This window comes from Chionomys nivalis, chromosome 26, assembly GCF_950005125.1.
Source record: "Chionomys nivalis chromosome 26, mChiNiv1.1, whole genome shotgun sequence".
Lineage (NCBI taxonomy): Eukaryota > Metazoa > Chordata > Mammalia > Rodentia > Cricetidae > Chionomys > Chionomys nivalis.
This window is the reverse complement of record NC_080111.1, coordinates 26,593,222-26,602,119: the sequence shown is the minus strand read 5'-3', so window position 1 is coordinate 26,602,119 and position 8,898 is coordinate 26,593,222. Positions and strand designations below refer to the sequence as shown.

Sequence of the window (8,898 nt, the reverse complement as noted above, 5' to 3'; positions counted from 1 at the left end):
GAACTCTATTTGCAATTGAATTACAGGTCAATTCGTTTTTGTAAGTCTGTATTTTGTCTGGGTAAATATGAATTTAAAGGAAATGGGCTGTGGTAGCTTGAATGTAATTGCCCTATAGAGAGAGGCACTGTTAGGAGGTGTGGCTTTGTTGGAGGAAGTGTGTCACTATGTAGGTAGGCTTTGAGGTCTCATATGCTCAAGCCAGTCAGTGTCTCAGTTCACTTCCTGTTGTCTTCGGATCAAGGTGTAGAATTCTCAGTTCCTTCTCCAGTACCATGTCTGCCTGCATACCATGTGTATGGACTAAATCTCTTTACTAAGTCATCTGTAATGAAATGTTTTCCTTTATAAGAGTTGCCTTGATCGTGGTGTCTCTTCTCAGCAATAGAAATCCTAAGTAAGACATGGACTAATTAGTTTGGAGGAAAACATTTTAAGCCAACATAACAATTAGTATATGGTGTGGTTTTGCTGGCTGCTTTTGGCCAATTTTATTGTGAGAATCAGGGACAAAAATCAGGGTAGAATGATTTGAAAAATATGCAGTCTGGTCAGAAAATGAGTATATTTAGAGCTGAGGATAAACAGAATGTGGTTATTAAAGAAATTGTGACCATTAAAGAAATCCGGTATTTTGCACTGGGTAAATAGGGAAGTGTTAAGGGCCTCTCATTGGTGTGGGAAGTCCTTCTGTATATGTGTTGCTTTTATTGGTTAATGAATAAAGCTGCTTTGGCCTATGGCAGGGCGGAATAGAGTAAGGTAGGAATTCCAAGCAGGTAGAGGAGGAAAGAAGGCAGAGTCAGAGAGATGCCATGTAGCTGCCTAAGGGGAAAAATGCCCACTGGAGATTGCCAGAACCTTGCCAGTAAACTATGAGCCTCATGATAAAATATAAAATAATAGGAATGGATTAATTTAAGATATAAGAGTTAGTTAATAAGAACATCAGGCAGTGTTGTAATTAATACAGTTTCTGTGTGATTATTTCAGGTCTAGGTGGCCGGGAAACGAACAAGCAGACCTCCAATTACATCTCATGAATCAGCTAGCCCTTTCATGGGAGAAATGATTTTCGTCAGTTTAAAGACTGTGTTGAGAAAAGAGCTCTGAAGATCCTACACATTCAGGTTCTGTTAGGGATGTCTTCCCTAGGCCCAGTTGCTTGGACATTCAAGGAGAATGTCCACATGATTCTGGTTGTACAGGTGAAGAGTGTAAAAGTTATAGGATCATGGAGCCTTCCTCTTTGATTTCAAAGGAAACATTAAGCAGCCAGGTGATGCATGATAGGGTCCAGTCCCTTCAGACAGTCTCTTGGGGGCCTGTATGTAAATCTCAGGTTGCAATGGTGACCCCAGGATTCTGGATTGCCAGAATTATTCTACAGACGATTATTCTACATCGATTGTCTGTAGAATAAAGCCACAGACAGTGAATGTATTCCAGGAGAGAGGCCTCGGAGACAGGGCTGCCCCAGCATGTTGGAGCTCAAAACTCACTGCTGTTGGATGTGGAGTAATAGAACTTAATCTTCAACCTTATGGGTTTGTGTTTTGTTGGGCTTCTGAATTCTTGACTTGAAAGGAATGTAAGTAAAAGAATTTCCTCAGAAATAAATAATTCTCTTTTTATTATTTATGAACTTGGTAAGCTTCATATTTTTCTTATTTTTTAATTGTTTTTATTGAGCTATATATTTTTATCCACTCCCTTCTTTTCTGTCCACCTCCTCTTCTACCCTCTCTCGTGGTCCTCATGCTCCCAATTTACTCAGGAGATCTTGTCTTTTTCTATTTCCTATGTAGATTAGATCCATGTATATCTCTCTTAGAGTCCTCTTTGTTATCTAGGTTCTCTAGGATTGTGAATTGTAGGCTGGTTTTTCTTTGTTTTATGTCTAAAAGCCACTTATGAGTGAGTAAATATGATATTTGTCTTTCTGGGTTTGGTTTACTTCACTCAATATGATGTTTTCTAGATCCATCTATTTATCCACAAATTTCAAGATGCTGTTATTTTTTTCTGCTGTGTAGTATTCCATTGTGTACATGTACCACATTTTCCTTATCCATTCTTCAGCTGAGGGGCATTTAGGTTGTTTCCAGATTCTGGCTATGACAAACAACAATGCAATGAACATAATTGAGCACACGTCCTTGTGGTATGACTGAGCATCCTTTGGGTATATACCCAAAAGTGGTATTGCTGGGTCTTGAGGTGGGTTGTTTCTTAATTTTCTGATTTCCAAAGCTGCTGTACAAGTTTGCACTCCCACCAGCAATGCAGGAGTGTTCCCTTTACCCCACATCCTCTCCAGCAGAAGTTGTCATCAGCGTTTTTGATCTTGGACATTGTTGAATTCTGTGCTGAATCCATCCGGTCCTGGGCTTTTTTTGATTGAGAGGATTTGATTATAAGGTCATGCTCAACCTCCTTAGCGATAAGGGAAATGCAAATTAAAACAACTTTGAGATACCATCTTACACCTGTCAGAATGGCTAAAATCAAAAACACCAATGATAGCCTTTGCTGGAGAGGGTGTGGAGAAAGGGGCACACTCATCCATTGCTGGTGGGAATGCAAACTAGTGCAACCACTTTGGAAATCAGTGTGGCGATTTCTCAGGAAATTTGGGATCAACCTACCCCAAGATCCAGTAATACCACTTTTGGGAATATATCCAAGAGATGCCCTATCATATGACAAAAGTATCTGTTTAACTATGTTCATAGCAGCATTGTTTGTAATAGCCAGAACCTGGAAACAACCTAGATGCCCTTCAATGGAGGAATGGATGAAGAAAGTGTGGAATATATACATATTAGAGTACTACTCAGCGGTAAAAAACAATGACTTCTCGAATTTTGCATGCAAATGGATGGAAATAGAAAATACTATCCTGAGTGAGGTATCCCAGACCCAAAGAGAGGAACTTGGGATGTACTCACTCATAATTGGTTTCTAGCCATAAATAAAGGACATTGAGCATATAATTTGTGATCCTAGAGAAGCTAAATAAGAAAGTGAACCCAAAGAAAATTGTTTCTATTTCTTTAGCAGTTATAGGTCTATTTAATTTTCTTATCTGGTCTTGATTTAATTTTGTTAAGTGATATTTATCCAGAAAGTTGTCCATTTCCTCTAAGTTTTCCAATTTTGTGGAGTACAAGTTTTTGAACTATGACCTGGTGATTCTCTGGATTTTATTCGTATCTGTTGTTATGTCCCCCTTTTCATTTCTTGTAGTTGGAGGCTGGTCATTCATTTCCTGGCCTCCCAGAACTAAAATAATCACACAGAAACTATATTAAGTGTTAAATTATTTGTCAATAGCTTAAGCATATTTCTAGCTAGCTTTTATATCCTAAACTAACCCATCTCCATTAATCTGTACATCACCAGACGTTTGTGGCCTACCGGTAAAGTTTCCGTGGGCTCCGGCACATGTGTCTGTCTCCTTTGGAGGCTACATGACTTCCCATTGACTCTGCCTTCTTTCTCCCAGCGTTCAGTTTATTTTTCCCACCTAGCTCTATTCTGTTAAGCCACTGGCCAAAAAGGCTTTATTCATTAACCAATAAAAGCAACACATATACAAAAGGACTTCCCACACCAGTTTCTGATTTTGTTAATTTGGATATTCCTTCTCTGCCTTTTGGTTAGCTTGGATAAAGGTTTGTCTATTCTATTAATTTTCTTGAAGAACCAACTCTTGATCTCATTGATGCTTTGTATTATTTTCTTTGTTTCTATTTTTTTGATTTCAGCTCTCAATTCAATTATTTCCTGCCTTCTAGTCCTCCTAGGTGAGTTTGCTTCTTTTGTTCTAGAATTTTCAGGTGTTCTAATAAGTCATTAATGTGGGATTTTCCCAGATTTTTTATGTAAACATTTAGTGCTATGAACTTTCCTCTTAACACTGTTTTCATTGTGTTCCATAAATTTGAGTATGTTATGTGGTTATTTTCATTGAATTTTAGGAAGTTGTTAATTTCTTCCTTTATTTCTTTATTTCCTTGACCCATTGATGATTCAGGTGAGCATTATTTAATTTCCATGTGTTTGTGGGCCTTCTGAAATTAATGTTGCTGTTGAATTCTAATTTTAAGCCATGGTGTTCTGAAAAGATACATGGGATTATTCTAATACTTTTGTATCTGTTGAGGCTTTGTTACCTAGTATGTGGTCAATTTTTGAGAATGTTCTATGAAGTGCTGAGAAGAAGGTATATTCTTTATGTTTGGATGGAGTTTTCTATAGATGTTTGTTAAGTCCATTTGAGTCATAACATCTGTTAGTTCCCTTATTTCTTTGTTAAATTTTTTTCTGGCAGACCTGTCTAGTGGTGAGAGTGGGGTGTTGAAATCTCCCACTATTAGTGTGTGGGGTTTAATGTGTGATTTAAGACTTAGGAGTGTTTCTTTTACATATGAGGGTGCCCTTATATTTGGGGCATATACATTCAGTATTGAGATTTCCTCTTGATGGATTTCTCCTGTCACTAATATGGAATGTCCTTCTTTGTCTTTTTAAATGATTTTAGTTTGAATTCTTTTTTGTTAGATATTAGGATAGCTACTCCAGCTTGTTTCTTAGGTTCATTTTATTGGAAAATTTTTTTTCTCAACCCTTTACTCTGAGGTGATGTTTGTCTTTGAGGTTGAGGTGTGTTTCTTGAATGCAGCAGAAGGATGGATTCTGTTTCCATATCCAACCTTTTAACCTGTGTCTTTTTATAGGTGAGTTGAGTCCATTTATATTAAAGGATATTAATGAACAGTGATTGCTGGTTCCTGTTATTTTAGTTTCCTTTTTTGGTGATGTTATTGTCTGTGTTTTTCCATTCCTTGGGATTTGCTTCTGTGAGATCATCTATTATATGTGATTTTGTGGATGTAGCTAATTTCCTTGGGTTGGAGTTTGTAGAAGGAGCAACGGGCCGCTTCCTGGCCACTGGCTAGCTTTACCCAAAATAATTACAAGAAAACTGTATTCATTTAAACACTGCCTGGCCAATTAGTTCTAGCCTCTTATTGGCTAATTCTCACATCTTGGTTAACCCATTTCTAATAATCTGTGTAGCACCATGAGGTGGTGGCTTACTGGGAAAGATCCTAAGTTACATCCATCTCAGGTCGGAGAATCATGGCATCTGCCTGACTCTGCTTTCTTCCTCTCAGAATTTTGTTCTGTCTACTCCACCCACCTAAGGCCTGGCCTATTAAAAGGCCAAGGTAGTTTCTTTATTAACCAATGAAAGTAACACATAGACAGATGACCCTCCTACACCAGGAGTTTTTCTTCTAGTACTTTGTGTAGGGCTGGGTTTGTGGCTAAGTATTTGTTAAATCTGATTCTGTCATGAAATATCTTGTTTTGTCCAAGATATTTTGATGATTGAAAGTTTTTCTAGGTATTATAGTCTGGGCTGGCATCCATTGTCTCTTAATGTCTGTGTAAGGCTTGACCAGGACCTTTTGGCTTTCATTGTTTCCATTGAGAATTCAAATGTAATTCTGGTAAATCTGCCTTTATATGTTACATGACCCTTTTCCTTTGTGGCTCTTAATATTATTTCTTTATTATGTATGTTTAGTGTTTTTTTTGTGGCATTGTTTGTGGCATTCTGTAAGCTTCTTCTATCTTCATATTCATATCTTTAAGTTGCAAAAGTTTTTTTTTTAACAATTTTGTTGAATATAGTTTTTTCTGTGCTTTTGAGTTAGACCCCTTTTTCTTCTATTCCTATTATTCTTAGGTGTGGTCTTTTCATGGTGTCCCACATTTTCTGGATATTTTGTGTTACGCTTCTGTTAGATTTAATGTTTTTCTTTGACCAATGAGTCTCTTTCCTCTAGCGTATCTTCAACACTCGAGATTCTCTCTTACAGCTCTTAAATTCTGCTGTTTAAGCTTGCACTTGTGGTTCCTGATTTCTCCATATTTTCCGTTTCTAGAATTCTCTCCGTTTATGCTTTCTTTATTATCTCTATTTCAGTTTTCAGTCTTTATTCATTTATTTCACCTGTTTCGTTGCGTTTTCTTACTTTTCTTTAAGGGATATGTTGATTTCTCCCAATTTTTTGTTTGTCTTTTCATCCATTTCTTTGAGAGAACGTTTCATTTCCTCTTTAAGGGCCTCACGCATTCTCCTAAAGTGATTTTTTAGGTCATTTTCTTCTGCTTCATCTGTATTGGGGTGTTTGAGTCTTGCTGTTGTAGAGACACTAGTATTGTTGGTGCTGTGCTGCTCTTTGTGGTGTTGAGAGTAATCTTACCTTGTCTACCCTTCTTTTCCTCTGACTGGTGTAGTTGGGGCTGTGTGTCTGGTGACCATTCTTCCAGGTGCCAGTGGATCCAAGGCTCAGATGGTTGTTCCTTATTGTGGAGTCAAGGTCACAGTTCCAGTCAAGCTGGAGGTCATTTGTCATTCCTGAAGGTCACTCGACACTCCCAGAGTTCAGTCAGGTCTGCTTCCAGGGAGGTGGCTTGCTTTAGGCCTGCTCTCACGGAAATTACCGTCTTGGACCTGCTTCCACAGAGGTCGCTGGCTCGGGCCTGCTCCCACAGAGATGGTTGGCTTGCACCTGCTCTCGTGGAGGTTTCTGTCTCAAGGCTGCTCTGGTGGAGGTCGCTGGCTCGGGCCTGCTCCCACGGAGGTCGCTGGCTCGGGCCTGGTCCCACAGAGGTGGTTGGCTTGCACCTGCTCTCGTGGAGGTTTCTGTCTCAAGGCTGATCTGGTGGAGTTCACTGGCTCGGGCCTGCTCCCACGGAGGTCGCTGACTCGGGCCTGGTTCTGGCTCGGACCTGCTCTCCAGGAGGTTGCTGTCTCAGGGATGTTCTGGTGGAGGTCATTGGTTCAGGCCTGCTCTGGCAGAGGTCACTGACTCGGGTCTTGCTTCATCTTTTATTATTAGACATGGATGAATCATTTAGGGGCTAGGGACAGATTATTATGGTTTAAATAATTAAATGTTCCCACAGTGCTCATGTGTAAGCTATCTTAGGATATATGGAAACCTTTGAAGCGGCTTGCTTAGAAAAGGCAGGCCTCTAGTCCACACCTTACACTGGATCCCATCCAGCATGAGGTGAAGAAGTTACTGTACTACACCCTCTCACCAGTACAAGGTTCTGCTCTAGTGCATGGTACCAAGCCACCATGGACTGAACTCTCCTATACTATGAGCAAAACAATTACACACACACCCTTAAACATTTAGCAATCACTTTTAGGGAAATAGAGCAAGCCCATTATCCTATTTGTCCTGCGAAGTAAAACTGAAAATACCGAACGACGCATCTAAAAAAAAATTACGAAATTTTTGACATTTCTGAAAGTTCTGAAAACTGGAGATAATAAGTGAGACTATCCAAAGGTCTTGGGACCCAAAGAACAGCCTGTGGTAGTGAGTTCCTGATTTGTTGGTTTGTTGCATCCTCTGTCCCAGATGAAGGAGGAAATGATCCAGAAATGGCAACATGCAGAAATAAAAGCTACTGCTCTCTAGCCAAAGGATCTAGGAGGGCGCAGCCTAGTAAAAGGCAGGACACTTTGAGAAATGAGTCACCATACAACTTCTTTGGTCACTTGCAGAGCACTATGTGTCTGTGGTGGAGCATCACATCCTGGCACAGCACTAAAATATGTGGCAGAGCTAAACTGCTCACGTGACAAGTCAGAGAGCAAAAAAAAAAAAAAAAAAAAAAAAAAGAGGAAGACACTATGCTCCCATAGTGCCCCTTAAGATGTCCCCTATTGACCTGGACATGTTCCACTAGACTCCACCTCTTAGCGATTTTATCACTTCTCCAAAGCGCTCCTCTGGGGACCAGGCCTTTTAACACATGCTCCAGACATTTTGGAGCATGCCAGACCCAATCTTTAGCAACCATGAAAGCAAAATACTGGGAGAAAGTACCACAGAGCTCATCATCAAGTTAACTGTGTCTAGAATAGAATCCATGACACCCTCTTCAGAGAAAGCTGTTATTGGTATATTTGGCAATATTTTGCTAAATTTTAAATATTTTGGTAAATGTAGTTTGCTTTCTATTGATCTTTACTTATATAATTTTATTTGTAATGCAAATATTTTATTGTATAGTTGAAAACATTGATTTATCACACACACGTGAACCCCCTTTATGCTAAGGGACCATTAATAGAAGGAAAAAAAACATGGCTTCTGACTCGTTGTAATCTTCCCCAGGGATATAGAAGAATAAGTTGGAGTCATGTGGTCAGAGGTGGAACCCCAATTCCATCATTTACCAACTGTATAAAATTCACCTACTCTTTGGAGGTCCCTGTTTTCCCACTCTAAGCTGAACATACTAGCACTTTCCTTATTTAAACATGTTTTTTAGTTTGAGATTCAAATGATACCATATATACATGGTGATGGTATGCTGTGGGATAATGCTTTTGTACACTGTAAAGATTTAATAAAATGCTGATTGACCAGTAGCCAGGCAGGAATTATAGGCGGGGCCACCAGACTGAGAGAATTCTGGGAAAAGGAAAGGCAGAGACACAGTCATCAACCAGATACAGAGGAAGTGCGATGAGAATGCCTTACTAAGAAAAGGTACCAAGCCACGTGGCAAAACATGGGTTTAGAATTATGGGTTAATTTGAGTTGTTAAGAGCTAGTTAATAATAAGCATGAGCTAAGAGGCCAAACAGGTTATAATTAATATAAACCTTTGTGTGTTTCTTTGGGATTCGATGGCTGCAGGACTGGGCAGGACAGAAACTTCTGTCTACAATGGTACTATAAGATACCATCTAAATTTGAATGGGTTTTGTACTGGAGTGCTTATGATTTAATGGTAGCAGTTACCTTGATGGATTGGAGCAGAAGGGCTCCACAAAGTCTCACCACGCAAGGT

The 8,898-nt window shown here is 39.4% G+C and overlaps 1 protein-coding gene across 3 annotated transcripts in view; it reads left to right on the top strand.

The window, feature by feature from the left end:
* Nucleotides 1-3,771: 3,771 nt before the first annotated feature.
* Nucleotides 3,772-8,898, top strand: part of Abcb4 (ATP binding cassette subfamily B member 4) — a 73,103-nt gene continuing 67,976 nt past the window's right edge. For 2 of the 3 annotated variants that reach the window (XM_057758376.1, XM_057758374.1), the window contains exon 1: nucleotides 3,772-3,809. The gene's annotated coding sequence lies outside the window, so the exon portion shown is untranslated. The remainder of the gene's footprint in view (nucleotides 3,810-8,898) is intronic. The other variant, XM_057758379.1, reaches the window with a different exon arrangement.